Source organism: Cyanistes caeruleus, chromosome 2 (assembly GCF_971803275.1).
Source record: "Cyanistes caeruleus chromosome 2, bCyaCae1.hap1.1, whole genome shotgun sequence".
NCBI classification, from domain to species: Eukaryota; Metazoa; Chordata; class Aves; order Passeriformes; family Paridae; genus Cyanistes; species Cyanistes caeruleus.
In genome coordinates, this window is record NC_141702.1 from 17917600 (window position 1) to 17938241 (window position 20642).

General features: G+C 36.0%; 2 long non-coding RNA genes across 2 annotated transcripts in view; both read right to left on the reverse strand.

Annotated features, from left to right (window-relative positions):
- The window catches only part of LOC147654646 (uncharacterized), an 837032-nt gene that overhangs the window by 432901 nt on the left and 383489 nt on the right, over nucleotides 1-20642 (reverse strand). The window lies entirely within an intron of this gene.
- LOC147654649 (uncharacterized) overlaps nucleotides 9210-20642 on the reverse strand; it is a 32517-nt gene continuing 21084 nt past the window's right edge. Inside the window, exon 4 of the long non-coding RNA XR_015282790.1 lies at nucleotides 9210-11021. This is a non-coding gene — a long non-coding RNA (uncharacterized LOC147654649). The remainder of the gene's footprint in view (nucleotides 11022-20642) is intronic.

Here is a 20642-nt window from a genome sequence, read left to right on the forward strand (position 1 = left end):
AGTATTATACTAATAGTAGCAGTATTACTCTGCACCATCTAGGATTTTGTCTGTGAATATAAGAAAGACCTCAGAATCTACCAAGTGAAGAAGCATAAAAATTAATTTTCACGAATGATGACAAGATAAAATGCACACACTTGGCCTAAAATCAAGTGCCTGCCTTTATGCCATGTAACCATTTTATTACTTCAGAATAACATACTTTACATGCAAAACTCCCCTTTGAGTCACTGTACTTCACATAGTATCAGTCTCCACATCATTCACCCAGGAAATACAGCACGTATAGCCAATAGCAGAAGTGGTATTCTGTCCCCACACCCTCTTCAATGAAAAAAAAAATTAGGGGTTTCCATGCTGCAGGTGATTTTTCTCCCCTTTTATTTTTCTTTGTCTTTAACTACTAGAAAAAAAAAAAAAACAATGGATTTTCACACGTTACTACATCTGAATAGATGTTTAAGATCTAAAAGCACAGATGGTATTGGAGGTGAGCCAACTTTGAGGCTTATTTTGTAGCTTGAAGCTTTTTTGCACAGCTGATCTGCATTCAGAAAGCACCATTGAGCCCAAGAAGCAAAAGACCCAGAGTATTCATGGGCATAGGCAGAGATTCTTGTCTCTGTGTAGGCTGACTTAAGATCTGTGCTGTAGCTTTGCCAGATTTCCAGCATGTGGTTGGTATGCAACGACACATCTGCTCTGACTGAACAGGAGGGAGGGAGATGCATGAAAAAGGCTACTATTTCAAAATCATGCTTTTCTGGGGCAGAATCAGAAACTGCCTGGAACAGGAGATATGAATTTTAGAGGAAGAATATCCAAGTTAGCGAAGGTGAAGGTAAAAATAAACATGGAAAATGGTTTTACTGTTTGACTTTTATTGAACTTGGGTATGTCACATGTGAAACATTTTATTAGAGGAAATTATTATTCTTTCCAAAAGACTCTCATTTTGTTCTCTTTAATTTCATTTTCTGACACCTTTACACTGACAATTCCTTTGCCAGCATCCTCAGCACATAGCTGCCATGAGTTCAGCTTTTCCTCAGAGGGCATGTAGAACAACCATTAAAAAGATGTGCAAAAGTACCAGAAAATCTCCATTTCTGCTTTGTTACTGCCATGAATTTTCTGAGAAATTAAATATATACAGAATAGTCTGTGTTCCCCTTATTCTTCTGTAAATTTTCTTTCATTTTTAGTGCCTGGAGGGTCAAATAAGATTCTTCCATGCAAAGGACAGAAATGAAGAAATAGACAACCTCTGTTCTAAAACTATTGTAATATTAATACAGCTAGAGTACTAAAAACTGTGGGGGAAAAAGAAAAATTTCCCAGGGTGCAGGAACTTTTGTAATTTATTCAAGTTAACATAAAAACCTAGTAAATTAATCTAGATGGATCACTTGAAGACCAGCTGGGTGCCTGTGTCTTATCCACTAATAAATTACATAACAATATAATTCACTAATAGGGATATTGTGATATTAAATTAATCAATCATAAAAAAAAAAAAAAAAGAGACAAAAGGAGGCATAGAAATTTTGCAAAGTATGTTAAAATCAACTTTAGTCAAAGACTTGGGATATAAATCTGTCACACAATTCCCACGTAGGGGACATTGATGTTCCAATGCCATTGTCTATATAGGACAAACATGCTGGTCAAAATGTTTCCATAGGCAGAACAGCCTTGCTAGGGAAGATAGGACCCTAAAAAAGTGTGTGCCCAGGTGGCCAAGAAGGCCAAAGGCATCCTGGCCTGGATCAGGAATAGTGTGGCCAGCAGGACCAGGGAGGTCATTCCTCCCCTGTACTTGGCACTGGTGAGGCTGAACCATGAGTTTTGTGTCCAGTTCTGGGCCTCCAAATCTAGAAAGGATGTTGAGATGCTGCAGTGTGTCCAGAGAAGGACAACAAGGCTGTTCAAGGGTCTGGAATCCAAGCAGCTGAGAGAGCTGGGGTTGTTTATTCTGGAGGAAGGAAACTCAGGGATGACTTTGTCGTACTCTAAAATTAAATAAAGGAGGTATTAGCTGGGTGGGGGTCAGCATCTTCTCCCAGGCAAACAGTGACAGGACAAGAGGACACAGTCTTAAGCTGTACTAGAGGAGGTTTAGGTTGGACATGAGGAATTTCTTCACAGAAGGGATGACTGAGCATTGGAATGGGCTGCCCAGAGAGGTGGTGGAGTTTCTGTCCCTGAAGGTGTTTCAGAAAAGACTGGATGTGGCACTCAGTGCCATGGTCTAGTTGGTCAGGTCAGATGACAAGGTAGGTCACAGGTTGGATTTACTAATCTCAGCAGTCTTTTTCAACCTAGTTGATTCTATGATTCTGTGATCTTCAATTTGAGCATTTTTTAATCCCCTTCCAAGTAGATAATGTCCAATATAGTTGTATGGTGCCCTAATTCCAGATTTCTGAAGGTCCTACATCTAATATCATTTTTAAGCATTAATTTATGAACAAATAAATATACCTAATTGCATAAAGCGAAACACATTCCTTATTAGTGTGCTAAGTATTGAAGCAATTAGAAATTTATGTGGGCCTAGAAATCAAACTTCATCTCTGATTTTTGTTTCAAATTAATCTGGTTTGCACACCTAAATACACAGGATGTTGGGTAAAAATCATCAAGGAGTGACAATTTTTTCTCACCATTCAGATATCTCCAATTTATCAAGTATTATTACAAAGATATTAAAAAAGCCTTTGCTATAATTCATCTCATGGATCTAATTACTTGTTTCTCCACATTAAGTCCAAAATTTTCAGTCTTTCTCTGTCATCATGTAGTATCATTGTTGCTATGATCTAAAAAATAGCTGACTAATATCTCTTCATACTTCATCAACTCTCTACTGACTCTTAAGTGTCAATTAAATGCATTTTCAGCTTCATCTGAATTTTTCTGCTTTCCTATCAATATCACCTTTTTCTTCCTAGTCTACAATAATTTCATTTTGGAAGAAACTTTCACATGTGATGCTTTCATAAAAAAGCAATTCATTGCATTTCAATGTTATTTAAGAAATGTGCTACAAATCATCTGTAGCTAGCTTATATTTGCTTAAATAACCATATGTCAAATCATTCACTTTTATCTCAACTTCATAAATTTGGAATAATAAGGCAGTTGAAATATATGTTCTTGTATCAGCTGTACACCAAATAACTTGTAGATCAAAAGGCAAGGGAATTCAAAGGATGTATTTATTATGTCACTGCAGATCAGTTAATAATGCAGATGTCTAATTATGTAATTAGATTAAGCATTCAGTTGCCACACATGATTAACTTAATTACAAAATGAATTTAAAAATCAATCCTGCTAAAGGTAAACTTTTACTATGGGGCTGCTCAATAAATTTTTCAAATATTGCAGACAGAGATACGAAGTATTTAAAATACCACTAAATGCAAATTAATGGTGAAGTAATTTGTATGTGCTGCTTCTTTACAGAAATATACTCATCCATCAAATTTATAGTCCATTACTTTGTCTAGTAGATAGCAGTAATAATGAAGATAATGCAGAATTCTAATTATATCTGGAAGAGGATATAAAGAAAAGCAACAATTTTGTACTAAATGTAGTCTTGTCCAAAGAAAAGCAAAAATCCCAGTTGGTCAAGAAAATACTCCATATTTTTTGTGATAATGACCTAGAGACTATGCATTGTGATTCTGATTAAAACATGAAAGAGTTATTTCAAGTCATCTAATTCAGTCATAAACTGAAATCATAATTTGTCTAAACTTCAATAATGATCGAGAAAGCAGTACAATAAGATTTCCCAGCAGTATTTCAAAATGACCAGGGAAACCTTCAAACTCTGTAATTTGAACCCGACCCATTACAAAAACAGATTGGCAAAATCAAGCATAGACATTTTATTAACAGATACTGAAAGAAAAGCTTCAAAACTCTTGAGTAAAAATTTGCTTCACTGACAGCAAAACCAAGTGACTTTCTAAACGTATGATGCATCATATCCAAAACCTGTGAGAAGCTGGAGAGAAAACTTGACCAGTCTCAATGTGCTTTGGATCATGTGCTATCAGTTTCCCCCAAGAGCTGGAAGGCAGTAATTTAGAAATTGTTAGGTTAAAGTAAAAGCACTGGAGAGACCGGTGCATGGCTATTGCTCCAGGATGGGCTGTGCATGACCATGACCTTGGATGAGGCAGTCTGAATTGGCTCCATAAACCTGGCTATTAACACCACAACTGATTCCTAGTTGTGTATTTCATTAGTCAGAGAAACCTACTTTCTTTCTGTCCTGGATGCTGGAAAGGGGAATCCAGCAAAATGTCACCAGCTACAAGTGTCTTTTCTGTAAGACATTCTTCATTCTTCTCCTTTCCTGTTTGCTTAAGCTAGGCCCCTAAGAAGTTGTCATCACTCATATGGCCCATAGCTTAAGGGTCAAAGAGGCAGAAACCAATTTTTTTTTTTAAATTAATGAATAAAGAACAATGAAATTTTGAGGATCAAATGAAAAATCAAATGAAAATTAAAGATTCTCCATAATTTCATTCATGTGGAAGGGAATACCTCAACTGGAAGAAGGTTAAGGGAGGTGGATGGCACATTTATGACTTTTCCCACATGAATTATATATCTACTCCAAGAAAATTTCACAATCACTGAAATTATATTTTTGCTGGAAATAGGACTCATGCTAACACTTAATCAGGCCAGCTGCATACTTGTGTTTGGGTCTATATGCCCTTGAGTTCTCTGGCAGAGAAGCTCAGCAATGCGCACACGCAAATCAGAAAGCCAACTTCATTTTGGACTTCATCAACAAAACTGTGGTCAGCAGATTGAGGGAGGTAATTTCCCTCCTCTACTTTGCCCTCATGAGATGCCACCTGAAGTACTACATGCAAGTCCAGGGCCCCCAACATAAGAAGCACACAGACCTATCACAGCGAGTCCAGAGGAGGCCAGGAGGAACCTGGCCCACCTGTGAAGACAATTCACTTTGCTGAACAGCACAGTGGGGAGAGGCTTCATGTGCTTCCTCCCATCCCTTGTCCTTGCTCCTCACCACTTCAGTCTGGAGTGTGGAGGAAACAATATTGCAGTTCAGAGTAGTTTACACTCACTTCTGCATGACCCATAGATAGGGGGTTTTTTTTTTCACTTCAAGGGTGTAAAAATTATACGATCTACGCAAATTTGCAACAAATATACTTCAGTCCATATCAGTCCCCTGGTACAAACAGACTCTTTAATAATAACATTTTTGTGATCCAGTTGTAGATGTTTCTTTGTTGGATGAGATTGTGTTCATCCTTTATGTACTTTACATACCTAATTTTTTTTACCTTGGGGGGGTTATTCTTTAAAAGAATGGAAATTAAATAAAGGATATCCGGAGAGGCAATTGCCGTTGACTGAACAGCCCTCAATACTAAAATTTCCTCCAAAAACATTAGCTCATGAAGTTTTAATTAAATTTTACTTTTTGGGAGAATCCACTGACTGGACAAAATTTTCAAAGAAAAACTTTGAAATAAAATATTACTGTCATTCCTTTTTGAGGCTACGTTAATTTAAATCTTTATATTAGCCTTAATATATACTGTCAAACAGACAATATATAGTCAACAGACAGTATTATTGTAAGTGTCAAAAATAATCAAAATAATATGTTTGAAATATATTTTAACCAATTCAAGAACTAACACTGTCAAAAAACCTGCTGTAAGATCACCAAGCTGAGAGAGGAGTTGAGATTCCTGCTTCCCTTTGATTCACAACGCAATTAATTTTTAGGATGTCAGAATCTCTTTCCAAACTGAAATGCCAGGTCCTGACCAGATGGCTGATTAGGGAAACAATATTTATTCCTGTGGTTTGCTGTCTGATTTTGCTATCTTTTGAGTGTCAGAGCAAAACATTCAGAATAAATGATCAGTAAAGGTCATTCAAAATGAGTTAATGTTTAAAAAAAAAAAAATCCACAGAGTTATAACTGAGAATCTGCTTCTTCTGTAGTGACATTTTAGGCTTGTTTACCTTGAATTCTGCTCATGCACACTCACACTCCCACCAATATTGAGCTGGACACTTGTCCACACAAGAAATAAATAAGAGCATAAATAGACCAGTTACCATTACACTATAAGAACTGCTAGATGCTCATATCCTGGAAACTTATTTCAGCATGTAGCTTTTTCTACCAAATTTATGAATTAAAAAAATTAAAATTGAAAAAAAAAGCAGAAAGCACCAAAAAACACCTTAACAAAAAAAAAGGTTTCTGTTGAAAATTAACATCTAATATTACTGATGGCCAGAACTAATGCCCGGTGGTGTGTTAGATGATTTTAATTTCCCATGCAGTCATATTTATAATAGCAAGAAGTGCTGATACAGTTAGAATTCAAAAAGGAAACCCTGTCCCTGCAGCTGAGTACCAGCACTTTCAGTGTGAAGAGACCTATACATTTTGCATCACTTTGCAGAGATGAGATGCAGCTTAAGACCTTCCCAGCTGCATCTACACCACCATTAAAGTGGTGAAATTAAAGCCAGCTGTGAGTGGTTCCCTGCTGTTATCTTTGGAGCACTTCTGTGAAATGGACAGGTATAAACAGTTCCTGCTGCTACAGGGGATGCTATCAAAGACTTGTAAGGATACTAAGCCAGCTGATTTAAGCCATTCTCCTGTCATCAGAAAATTAAATTAACATAGAAAATGGATATTTTGTATATATTTTCTATATATATGTAAATATTTTGTAGATTCCTGTTTAATGAGTCCATGAGAGGGTATCATCTATTTTAGTCTTATGTGCAGACCAGCCCCATCCTCACACTCCTCCCTTCCAATTAATAACAACAATCTTTTTCTGACCAAATTCTTTTTCTTGCTAGCACCAAACAGGATTTTTTAATTCCCCAAGCTGTAATCCTCCTTCAATATGTCAGGATTGCCATGCTATCTAGCACATCCTATCAGGATATTAAGCTTAAACTAGTGTTTTGGGAAGCAAGTCATAAATTCCTTTTTCCTTTTCCTCTCCCACCATTCTGCTGGTCCTGTTTGTTCCCTCACCAGGTACAAATTGTCCCTGTCCTCCAGCTCTGGCTCACTCACCAGTGCTATCTAGTTCCTGCTTACTGTGGTAGCAATGCTGCTCCAGGCAGTCCAGTGGCTGGACATGCAGCTGACTCCGCTGAATTTAGGAGCTCTAGAAGTCTGGACAGTTCTCAGCAGCTGATACAAAACCGAATAGCTGTCAAAGCAAACAATGAACTTTTTATCAGAAAGTATCCTAAAATCATAGCCAGGGATGACTAAACACTCTGGTTTCACAGACTTACTGTATGTATACTTATATGCCTTCCAGACCTAAACCACCTGGCACCCTGAGTCTCAGTGCAAAAAAAAACCAAAAAATAACCGTTACTTCTTCTGTCTCTTGAACTCTTCTAACCCAACTCTCCTGAAACCTGAAAACTGGGGATCAGTACTTCATTGTGCCAAGGTCAAACTTTCTTATGGAGGTGGAAAATTGTACCTTGTGTGAGCACTTAAGGTAAAAGCATGTCCCTAAGATGACAAAGAAAAGTCTTCCTCAGCTTCAGATTGTTTAGAGCTTATCCTTCTACTCCCATAATCACACATTCAATTACAGTATCCTTGAACTTCAGGTTATATCCTTGATAAGAATGTTCCTTGTGCCTCATATTGAAAAGACACCAAATTGCATCCAGGAATAAAAAACACACAAGAGAGAACATGAGTAGATGATGTCTGCATAGCATGAGTTAGAGAAAACATGAGTTCTGGCTCCTAAAGTATTACAGAAAATTAATACTGAGCCAGACGGGAGCCAAGCCTAGCTTTTACCTGCTAGGAGAATTGGAGCATTCTTCCCAGTAGTGATTAGGGCTTTCTAAAAGGAAACAGGATTACAGGATTCAAATCTCTTCAGAGATAAGAGAGATAAGGTTTCCCTTTGCCAGCATGTGTGCTATGATTACTCGGCAGTGATGGCCCCCACATGTTCTGAATTGACTCAGACCTGTCAGCACTTGTTGGACAGCTAACACTGACAGCTAAGTTCTGCTAACAGTTACTGCATCAAACTCCTGGGGACACGTGGAAAAAGAGGTGGCTTGAACTACAGGAGGGTGTCTCACTCACCTGCCCAGGACTCATCTGAATATGGATGGTAACCTAAATATGCTTTGGGAGATTTCAGGTTGTCTGGCAAGGCACCTCCCATGTGTACTAATGAGCCCCCCATTAGCCTGCAGGGATTGGGGAAGACTACACATGACAGCAAAGTATTATCAGCTGACCAACCCTCTGGCCTGAGGAAGATAAACCAGGTGGGACTCACTTTCCCATTGCACTGGTGCTCTGGATGACATCCTACACTTGAGCAGATCTCAGCAGTGCACTTCCCCAGTCATATTCCTTCCAGGTTAGTACTTCCTTAGCAACCTCACCTGAGTGTGCTCACCAATCTGTAACGTGGCCAACATTCAAACTACCTGCTTAACAGTATACAACAATTTTCAACCAGAGATGGAAGAGTGCATCCTGTGGCCCAAAGGGATGATTTCACAGCCATTTTCCTGCTTTATGTACAAATGGCCTGGGTACAAATATAAAAGCATATTCCCTCTTTCCAAAAAGTTTTTTGAGTATTGAGCTTAAATGTGTTCAAGCACACCATTAACCTTTACACTGTTATTTACATGAATTTGACATCTTTTAATTTCTACTGGTTCACCCACACAAAAAGTTGCCTTCTTCTTTTTAAATAGTGGCTGGGTACAGGAATTATGCGTGGGTTACGGAACACATCTCTAATCATTAGTCTACTGTTCATTTCAGAAGAAGTTGATTACATTAATAATCAAACCATCACAAGAGACTTGGAGTGGGCATGGTTTTTGCTTTTTTGGGGGGAAGGTTTTTTGTGGGGGTTTCTTTGGGTTTTGTTTGTTTGTTTGTTTTAATAAAAATCCACACCACAAAATAAAGCAAATGTAAAAACATGCATTCTCCTTTTTTGTACTAGAGTACCATCTTGAAGGTTCTCTGAAAACAAAAATTTTCTTTAACTTGTGTGAAGGAAAAATGTCAAATAATTGTATTTACTTCAATATGCAATCTTTGTAAGCAAAAAAAATGAAAGGAAAGCCACAGTCACAGTGCAAAGGAATATACTGAATTGAATTTGAGACCATTTTATTGATTTGTTTCATACATAGCTGTCTTTTTCATTGCTATTTAGTGTCTTGCATGCCAAGATAGAAATGTATATGTGTCTGCAGCAAGTGTCAAGTTCCACTTTACAGTATGTTTATTCACCAACCTATATCCACATAGAACATTTTTATTGATTTCTTATATTAAAGACATGGGTGATATCAACAATTCTGTACCACAAATCTTGGGCTAATCTCGTACTCCTGTGCAGCCTTCTGTTCAAGAGCCTCACCTCTGTTACACTGGGGTTAACACAAGAAGTTGTTTTCAACCCTGAATATTGCTAACTCCATTCAGCTGTCTTTCATGTTGACATAAATGAAAGACAACTCCTATGAAGGCATTAACAAACTGGTACAATAACTGATAAACCACAGAAATCTGTTCTTTTCTTACAAGCTTCTACTCCATTCCCCACAATTTCTTCTGAGATGGAATCAGGTCATTTGCAGCACATACAGATTACATTTTCCCAGATGTCCCTGCTTAAGCACTATTTTTTCAACACATTATGTAAATTGTCATTAGAGTTAATTAATCAATTTGCTGCCAGTAGCTTGCTGGTTGGATTTGGCACTCTCTCCATTAATGACTCACCCAGGAACCAGAAGTGATCTTTATGGATTTCTTATTGCATATGATTTTCATTCTAAATAGTATGATTCTCCAAATTTTGTTTTAGTGTTCTTCATTAGCTCATTGGCATTTTGTAGAATTAGTAACCTTATATAAGATAATGTTTTTTTCTAAACTCATGAACAAAGGCAAGAGAACCTCTAACTTAAAATACCTATTTTAATTAACTTCTTTAGGGAATATTTACTATAAGTATTGTATAAACAATGAGTTTCCCTGATGCTGAACTGTTTAGGTCTCTAAAATGTGTATAAATGTATACAAAGAATAAGTATCCTACATGTGTTATAGGCAGTTGGAAAAGCCATAATCTAAAATAAACAATATATTTAAAAACATAATTTTCTTAATATACCTGTATAGTCACAGAAAAATCTCATAAAAGATTACTCAGGAGTTTTACAGATATTTGACCCTTTGACAAGGAAATCAAATGCTGAATGCCACAGATATGAAGAAGATAAGGTCTCTGGTTTTTGTTATACTCTGAATAGAAGCTGCAGCACCGCTGCTCTTTCAGAAGTGGAATGGTGGGAAGAGGTTGTCCGAGGCCAACGGGGCATAAGGCAGGCAAAGGGCTATCACAGACCAGTCTCTTCTCCAACATTCATGTAATTACACCTCTAAAAGGAATAACTGTCTTTTAGATTAAATATGTTGTTAAAGTGACCATCAATTAAATATTTTAAAAGGTGATACAAGTTGACTTACTGTAATAGTAGTTAAATCTTTTTCTGATATTAAACCTGTAGGCTCCAAGGAGCAAGAATCTGCCAATCTGTTTTTCCCCAGAGGCACCTTAAAGAGTCCACATTGACACAGCAATCAGCTGCACACTGAAGGCTTTATTTTTAAAAGATCATGAGAATCATGACAGTAACTTGAGTATTTACACTAAAAATAAATTTTACCAAAGCATAATAGCCATTAAAACATCGTGGTCTGTAATTAAACAGGAAAAATATATAAATTAGTAAAAGCCTTCATGTTGACCAAAGGAACTTCAGTTTGCCTCTCTGTGGGCTCTCTCCCCAGCTGGACAGCAAAAATATCCACAGGTGTTAGTGCTGTGTGAGTTACAGCAGACACATTGCATATACTTTTCACAATCTTGCTAACTTTGTTGTGACTGTGAAGAAAGAGAACAACATTACATCATGAATAAGAAATTGGATCCAAAATGCACAAGACATTTCAATATAGTTTTTTTCCTGGGCAGCATGGTATGAATTAAACAATATTATGTTTTGAACATATCAAGGTGCAGAGCTTTCCTTATTTCTTTTTGCATTCTGCAAGCTAGACTGATGTTTATGCAACTCTTGATAGTTATTTGCAGATTTGAAGAGAATATTTTAACAGTTATTACTTCCAAGTTGCTTTACTATTTGTCTTTTATAGTTGCAACAGATGTGATTATTATTATTATTGTGATTATTATTGTGGCCAAGGTGAGTAAAAGAATCAGAGGCCTCTGAACATGGCATTTCTTTAAAAAATTAACAAAGAACTGTCATTAGGAGGAGCTTTGTCAATGATTTCACTGTGGCAAAATCATCTTTGAGAAAAGTGAGCTGTGGGTTTAAATTCTTGGCTCCTAGACAGCAGCAAGGTCTGATCCTTGACAGTGTTGAATGAGAAACAAGAGGTCACTTGCAAAGCCTACAAAGTAAAAGCTCCAGTTAAAACAAAACTTACAATGCATGAGACTCTTTAAAACAAGGGGAAATAAATACAATTTAGAATCAAGACTACTGTGAAAACTCACCAGGGAAGATCAGGAAGACTTATTTATCAAAAACCCTATTATATAAAAGAGAACACCTTAAGATATCAGAGTATAGAAGCAGCATGTTGCAGAGTAGGATCATATCACTGGATGGAACAGAAAGACAAGTGGACTATAAGGAGAGAACAGAAGGCAGTGCTCATCATACCTGTTAGCATAAACTGAATGGCCTTAAGAAATAATTCACAGGCATTTAGGCTAAATAGTATAGTGTTTCTCCTATGATTTGATGTTTAAATGCAGAACCTAAACCACAGTTTTAAAAATTAAAGGTTTTAAGTTACAACATACTTTATCAGCTAATTTACCATTTCTAAAGACTCATATTGAAGAAAAGAGATAACGGTGGTGCCACTATCACTTTCTGAGAATATAAAAATTGTTCTTCTGTGGTGTGAAAATTTAATTTTAAGAAAACTAATGTGTGTGTTTTTCTGGCAACAGAAATGTAATTGCTCATTTCCATGCTGTAAGTTGCATGAACTTAACAGGAAAATTCATTGTTTGAAGAGTCTCTCTATTACTGTACCAACAGTATAAGCCACTCTGCTCCTAAAATGCAGATACCTGTATAGATTTTATTACCTTTACTTTGGCCTTGTTGGAAGATTTCTAAGTTACAGCTTCTGAAACAGCTCAGCTGTCCTAGGTCTGGTCAAGCCTTACACAGTCACCCAAAGTCACTAGCAGCTCAAGAATATTATTTCAGAATATTCCACCCAGTACAAGAGATTTCAGTTCATGCTTCAGCAAGGTGATATCTTCATATATATTCCTAAACTCAAACCAAATTGCCTTGGTATGAAACCCAATTGAGGAAAGACAGCTGGGCGTAAAATTAGCGAAAATGGACAAGCTGCATTCATGTCATAACAGATGTTATAACAGTACGGAAATTTTAGGGTAAAATACAGTTACTGCTCCCTGGATGGAATGTGGTTGGCATGCTCAAAGCTTGAAAAAATAGTATGCAAAGCTTCTCCCAAGATGGAAGGAAATATTAAAGAAAAGTGAAAGGTCAGACTGAGAGAGATGCTCATGACTTGTAGTTCAGGCACAGTCAGCTGTCTTTGCAAATTTGCCTTGCATTCCCTGCAACTTTCAGCACAGGATTGGCAACTTTCAGGACAACTAAATACTGTGAGATAAACAGATACAAAAAAAGAAGTTTGAGTGGAGGATGATTTCAGGTTATGAGTCTGCATTTTAAATAAATTACAGTAACATCTATTCAAAGGACTAGCAACAAAAAGCAACAAAGTTTATGCCACTAAAAAGCAGTGTGGAGTTTGTAACAGTGCTGAATTTCACAGTAATTTTGGACAATAGTTTTGTCTACGTCTTTACAGAAGAAGGAGCTGGTCATGAACTAATCAGTATCCTTTGGATCATTACTACAGAAATATACATGGAAAAGAATTGTCTGTGTAAGTATTAGGTTTACTTAAAAGTAAACAAAGCTGCAGGACCACATAATATGCATCAATAAACATTATCAGATGTTATCTAGGAAACTGCTGAACCTTTAAATTATATTTATGAAAGCTCAATAGCTTCAAATGAGATTAAAGAGGAATCCAATTCTCTTGATTTTAAAAGTTATAGAAACAACTTAAGAAACTAAAGAAGCTGTTTTAAAATAAGAGCTGCTATTGAGAGAAGTAATCTTAAGAAATATCTTAGAGAGTAAGAAGCCGTATCAAAAAGCAAAAGAAACTTTGTTGAGGGAATTGAGATATGGGTATTCTTTATTAACTCATGAGTTTGGAAACTGTAGTTCTATTGGGTTTTGTTTAGCTTTTTTTCACAATACCTAGAGGTCAAAATCAAAGATAGTGACATAAGAGTTATGTGGTTTATATCACTCTGGGGCAACCTAATCTCAGCACATTAAAGAGAAACTGTGGGAAGTATAGGACTTCAGCTGTCTGTAATTGGAGGGTTCACTTCTGAGAAGAAAAAAAGGCAAAACAGCATTATAGCTCTAATTCTGGCAACAAATTATGTGGTTCAGAGAAAGCAATTAAGACTGCAAATCCTTCTCTTGCCATCAGGTGAGAAGGTAAACAAGAATGAATGGAGAATGTCTTCCTTCTTGACTCCATTAGGGCTCATGGAGGCGAGCCTCACAGTGCTGCAGGAAGGGCTCTGCTTCACCTACTAGAAAGTTATAGAGAAAAGGCCTCTTTATTCCTCCATTTTAATAGATGGTTTGAGAACTAACAGAATCTGGCAGACTGAAGGTACTGCCACCAATTCTCAAATTTGCAGAAAGAAGGAAGCACTGAGTTGAGTACCAGAGTGTCATTTGGACAGTAGTGTACTTTTACTTCCAAGTGCTTCATTTGGGGAGTAAAGTAAGTCATTACAGCTTGGCTTAGATGAGGAGAATCTTAACTAGGTGAAATGAGATTTATTTCATTTAGAAGATGTCATCAGTTTCAGGAAGACTGCACTGGGAGAAGCAGTAGAAGGAAGGATCAAAAATTCTATCCTCAAAACCAAAGGAAAGGACTACAGCCTAAACATAGCTTTTCACATGTGACTCAGCAAAGACTGGTTTATATGACTGGTGTTTTAACAAACAAGACAGGTTAAGTAGAGATGAAAATTTAAGACCTAATTTATTTCAGCTATTAATGCAAAGCATAGCATAAACTGGTAGTAGTAGAATGGATGGTGATTGGGAGAAAAAAAAGTTTGAGACAAAAATCATTGCCCACAGGTTTAAAGGCACAGTGTTTATTAACAGGACTTGTATCCATCTTGACTTCAACATAATATTTGAAAAATATTATGAAAGAAATATTGTGAAAGAAAAATTCAAACAAAATGAAAAATACGAGCATCAGAATTGAAACTCATGGCACTCAATTCAAATTTTTCTATATATACATAGAAAATTCTATTCTGCACAATTAAAATGTGACTAATATAAATAATAAATTAGGTTTTCACTTATAGTTTTATTGGAAATAAACTCAGTTTCAGATAATTTTTCTCTCAACATATTCTTTCCTGCACTGTAGGTTTGAGATAGGAGATACCAAAACATCCTCTGAATACAATTTCAAGCCTGTAAATCACTAACTACTATATCTATACAGTGAGATAAGAAATGGAATATAATGAAGTGAAAATATATTTCTCATTATTTCATGTTATTCTGAGCTCATTATTTTCAATATATGGCTCTTCTGCATTAATACAAACTAAAGTATCTTATTTCTATGCACAATATGGAAAAGTTATCACTTCAGAGTGTGTGTTGGTCCACCTATTGCACAGTGAAACAGTAAATGATGGTTCTTACCGTATGGATTTTTTTAAATTAAAAGAATGTCAACAACAATATCAGGGGTCAAATATTTTTTTCTCATATTCAGTGGTTGCTTGGGCAAACACTAGTGGCATCAAGTCATGTCATACTGAAATGAACTTTTAACAAAAAATACTATTAATATATGGTGTTTCAACACATATGCATCTTCTGCTTGTAAAACATGGAGAATGGTCACATCAGCAAGGTTATAAGAGCTATAGCTTTATTTAAAACTTCTTCCTGCCCTTTGATGTTGTACAATCACCAACTGCTCCTTTGAAATGCAGCAGCAGCTGAACCAAATCACTCTCAATCGACAGCAGTGATAACCCATTCAATCTCCTGTCCCACAGCTGACCTCAGCTTGGTTTTGATCAGAAATAGTTTGGGTAAGAGAGCATTCACCTTCACAGTCTGACAAGGAGAGTCAGGTAAATTGAAAGCTATTTTTGTCAGCATTTCAATATTGTACAGCTATTAAAAATATCTAGATAATCAGCATTACATAAAGTAGATTGTATGCTATCTGAGCTTTCAGCTGATAAGCAGTTGATCAGAGATTAATATTTTAATATACAGCTAAACAGATACCTTAGCATAAAGACTTTTTTTTTTTTCATATCCTGGGTTATAAATTGACAGCAGCAGCAACTTTCATGCCAATGGTATCAAATATATGATCAATGCTTGTGAGAAATTCAAAGTGACTTTAGCTAGCAATGTCGTAAGCTGCTTTACTCTGCTGACTGTTGTGGACTTCAATATGCATTTTAATTTGACCTTTTACAACCACATTACTCTTTCACCAGTGGTTTTCATCTTTCCTGTGCTTACTTTGGATTCTGAAGCAAGCCTGTCCAAACTTGGGATTTGGTATTATCCAAATTCACCACTATTTCCATGAAGCTAAATGTTCCTTTGATTCTTCTAATCAAAATATGTGATTATATGACAAAAGTAACATTTCTGTTTCAAACAAATTTGTCTTAGAAAGGTTTAAGACTCTCAGTTCCAGTAGACTAGTGTTGAAAACTCTTTTTCTGTGTGAAGCTGGGGGCATTCTAGCCAGGTTGCAAATACACACAATTATTTTCTCTGAAATTTTAACAAATGGCTTTTAATTTACCTAACCATTTAAAATAATATGTTTCAGTTTGAAATGTGTAAAATTTAGGACAAGAAAACAATATGTTTCCAGAAGCACACCACATAGAGCATTTAGTTTTCAATAAATTAATTTTGTCATATGGGATATGGCTTTGTATTAATACTAAATTTTTCCCTCAGTGCCATCTGCCAGCAGAATCTAGATTCCAAGGACACACAAGGAAACCTCAGCCATCAGTTATGGCCATGCATCCCTACTGCCTTTGGATGAAATTGCACTTTTATGATTGGCAGAATTTTGCTAATTTAGTATAGCTGCAGACAGCTACATTGTCTTGGTGACTACAGGAATTTTTCCTGCAAGTGCAGATTCCAGTTTACATAATATTTTTAGAGGATGTCACAGTCACCTCTGATTGATGTATATATGTTTGGATGCATTCAAATACTGTAACCTGGAAAAACTAGAAAACTAAGCAAAACACTCAGAAATCAAAAATATCTGACATAATATCTAAAAAGACACTAACAAGTATTTTAATGACCTGACCCAAGGCCAAATCAGCTATATCTATCTCATAGCTGAGAGACTTTTGTGTAGCCTTTTCTTAAAGGCTTCTCTTTCACTTCCAAGTGTGAAGACTTCATAGTTTATTCCAAGCATTATTTTGCAGCATTTACCAAACCCTGCTGTTAATTTGTTATTCCCAATTTCTGATTTTAATCTTTCTTGCTCCAGGTTAAGCCCTCTGCTCCTCATTTCTTCCATTTCTCATTAACCAGTGGGCAGCTCTTGACTAACAATACTGTGACACAGTTTAGAGAGAACTGGGCCCAGGAGGAGATGCTGGTTTAGAACCAGACCAATTACAGGAAGTGAAGGCAAGAATGGTTTATCTCAGAGGCAGAAGATGACCTTTGTTCTGTCAATCCTGTTAAACATAAAAGAGTCTTGTTTGTAAATTGTTGAATGTGTTTAGAGGGTGAAGTGTATCTTTCACAATAGTACATTTGTAAATTTGTGCTCTTCTGCCATGAAGAACCTTAAGCAAATATATGCACATTCACATCTACTCCCAAACTAGGAATATATTAATATTATATATATATATAATATTTATATACAATTTTCATATTATAAATATTTCTAAATTCAATATAATTTTTATATATTTATATAATAAAATATTTTAATTAGATTATTTTTAATGCAATAACTGCTACTCTGATTTGAAAAGTTATTGTCTTAATATTCAAATTAAGGATTAATTTGCTTTACACAAATTTTTATTGCTCCTAATTTTCTTCATTTCTTTCTGGGTGTTTATAGAAACTTTGATTATGTATGACTGTTGAAGTTATAGCAGTTGAGCTATTAATCTTCCCACTCCTCTCTTCCTTCTGTCCTTTTGATGATAGGGTCACATCTGCCATTTCAGAACTTTTTAGTACATTAGCTGTCTTATACAAATCCAGTATAACTTCTGATTTTTATGAGATTTCCTCAGTTAGTCTTGAATGCCCTAGGAAGAAGTCCTTTAGTTCCAGTGATTCAAAAGTATGCAACTCAATCAACTTTTTAACAGTTCTGGAAGAGAAAAAAGCAAGGTAGGCCCAGGAGACTGCTAGACTAAAAGTAATCTGGAGTACACAGCAGAATCTTTCCTTTGATTACAATCCAAGAAGCAGTGAGCCATCAGGCACTTTCTGCTTCTGAAAATATGTTGTCAATATTCTATCACTGAAGTTTCTTTAGAACTTTCCTAGAAGAATCCAAATTCCATAGATTTGCAAGTATTTAAGCCTATATAAATTCACATTCACCATTTATAGTGTGGTATTTCTTAAATGGGATGGCAAAGTACCCTGGCAAAGTCATCTTAATTTGGGCTAGAAGGAAATAATTATTAGAAGGGATGGAAGGTGTTGTGGGAAGGTGCAGAAGATGAAATAAGGCAGCAGGGGAGCAGGCATTTCTGAAAGTTTTGATATGCAGAATAATTTGTGATTTTTCTGCCACAAACTGTTCAAAGAAAAATTTACAAAGTGTTAGGGTGATTATAAGGAACACAATGTATGAGATGCTTGCAATTTCTTTTTCCTTAAATTTTATAAACTCTTATGTTTTATAAACTCGTATGATTGATGTTGTGTGCCAACACAAATTTTTGAGTCTTCAAAAGAAAACATTAAAGCCACAGTGCCTTGACCTAAAAATAGCAGATAGTCAAAGCTCCTTTACCATCCAAAATTATTGGAAATTTTATTTCAAATAAACATATTCTCTCCATTTCTCTCTTGAGTTTTAAATTTAACAGAAGCAACCCTGATAGATACAATAACATTCAAAGCCTTGGAAAGATGCTCTTTCCCAGACATCACTGAGAAAAATATTCAGGAAATTGTTTAAAATTCCTCACTCCTCCCCCAAGTATCAATAACAAAATGAATACAGCATTTCATTTCTGCTTGGCTAGAAGTCCTGGATATGCTAAGAGGCTATTAAACAGATAGCTTTAGCACATGAAAAATGCATGCTAGTAGTTTTGTTCTTATGTCAGTTATTTAGCACAATGTATATAAATCAGCTTCCAAGATATAGAGTTTAATCTTTTCTGGTTTTATTGCTTTACCATTTCACTGTACTGATATTGCATTCTGCTAAGATGAAACTGTGATTTAAAATTTTGCATTAGTAGGCCTTTGTCAATACTGTACACACAACTCAGACAATCACTCTGATGGGAATCACACCTTTAGGCTTTAGCCAACATCCCCTCTATGGAATAATGTAATTTGTAGTCCCAAATGAATTCACATTGAGTGTACATGCAGGACAGTAATGTCCTTTGGACAAAGCTACTTCTTTTTGTCTGTGCAATGTCAAGCAAAGTGTAGCCCTTCATGTTCAGAGCCTCCAGGTGCTTTTATATAATTTATGTTCTTTTGTTGATTTGTTTTCCTCTGCTGGTAAAAAATATTAATTTATTCATCCATTATATAGCTGTGTTGTAAGTCCTTAATGTTCACTTGTCTTTAAACACAACATAGGGACTTAAAATGGAAAGGTTTTCTTGGGGTATGTGGCCACTGTCCTCCCATTGTAGCCACTGAGCTCTAGAGACCCTTCAAAACCAGATCAAACAGGAAGACTCCTTAAGCTCCACACTGCTGGCAGGCAGTGACATTTACTCTCACTGTGCTCTCTCCTGTGCTGTGCTGTTTTTATTCTGCCTTCCATATTCACACTTCCTTTTCCTTTGATTACTACATACAGCTGTCCTTTTCCAATTTTTCTTTCATTCTTTCCTTTTTTTCTTACTCCCAGCCTTCATCCTTGTTTCTCTCTCCTAGGTTTCCTAGAATTACCTTCTTCTCTGTGATTGTCCAAACACCATCACCTCTCTAATACACAGTGTTTTGTGTTAAGGTGTTTCAGATTAATGTTATCAGTGTTAAAAATACATCTTGTATGAAAAACTTATTGTCCTAATTTTAAAGGACAATCTCCTGCCATGAGGTATACCCCCTACTGTTAAAGCTTCCAGCCATTCTCTTATTTTAATAACTAATAATTTCTTTATCACACTGCATTTTTGTCATACCCTGAAATTAATTTTCTCTTTTAACATGAACTTTGCATTTTCTGATTTTTGAATGTGTCCCTTCAAACATTTGGGGTTTTTTCCATTATTTTGATGTGTTGCACAGACATGTTATATTACATTGCACAAAAGGTCCATGAACACCTTGGTCTGAGTGGCACCTAGAGAAAAAGTTGGTCCCCATTTCAAGAATGTCTAATTTCCAAAACGTGTCTTATTTTTAAACAAGGACTGATCTATCTTTGTACATCTAAATGTATGACTTCAGTGAGTAATTTACACATTCTGAATCCCATATGGCAGGCATGCCCAGCAGTCCTGAACTGTAGCCTCAGTATCAGACAGACCCTCTCTCCTGAATTCTCTCCCAGATGTCTGAAGCATCCTGCTCCTCCCCACACACATTACAAGGAATTTATATCCCTAACAGCACCATGAATTCTACCCAGCTCTCAGGCTATTATATTGCTAAGGATTCTACTTCCCAAGCCTCCTTTACATTTAGCCTGAAGTGGTTTTTTTCATAGCCACGTCTTTAGTACAGATGGCAAGCCATAAACCTGTTAGAAAGATTATTTATTTTGAGGTATTTCATCAGGAAAAACTCACCAAGATGACTCAGTTCATTTCCAAGGCTATCCTAAGGCAAAATATGTTGGTAGAAAAGTCAAATAAATCACAAATACAAAAAACAATTACAAACAATTGTGTTTTTTGTGGAAAATTAATTTTAAAAGCTGTAAAATAAGAGCTAGTCTTCTTGCATTAAAGGTTGTTCGTACATTCTAATCCAGGCCAGCTGTTTAGCATGCAAAGCCTATTATCTTTCATAATCATTAGCCTATGCATTGAAACATACATTTTAATACTATGAATTGCCAGATTACCCTTTTATAATTACATGTCGAAGTACTGAAGGTACAGACA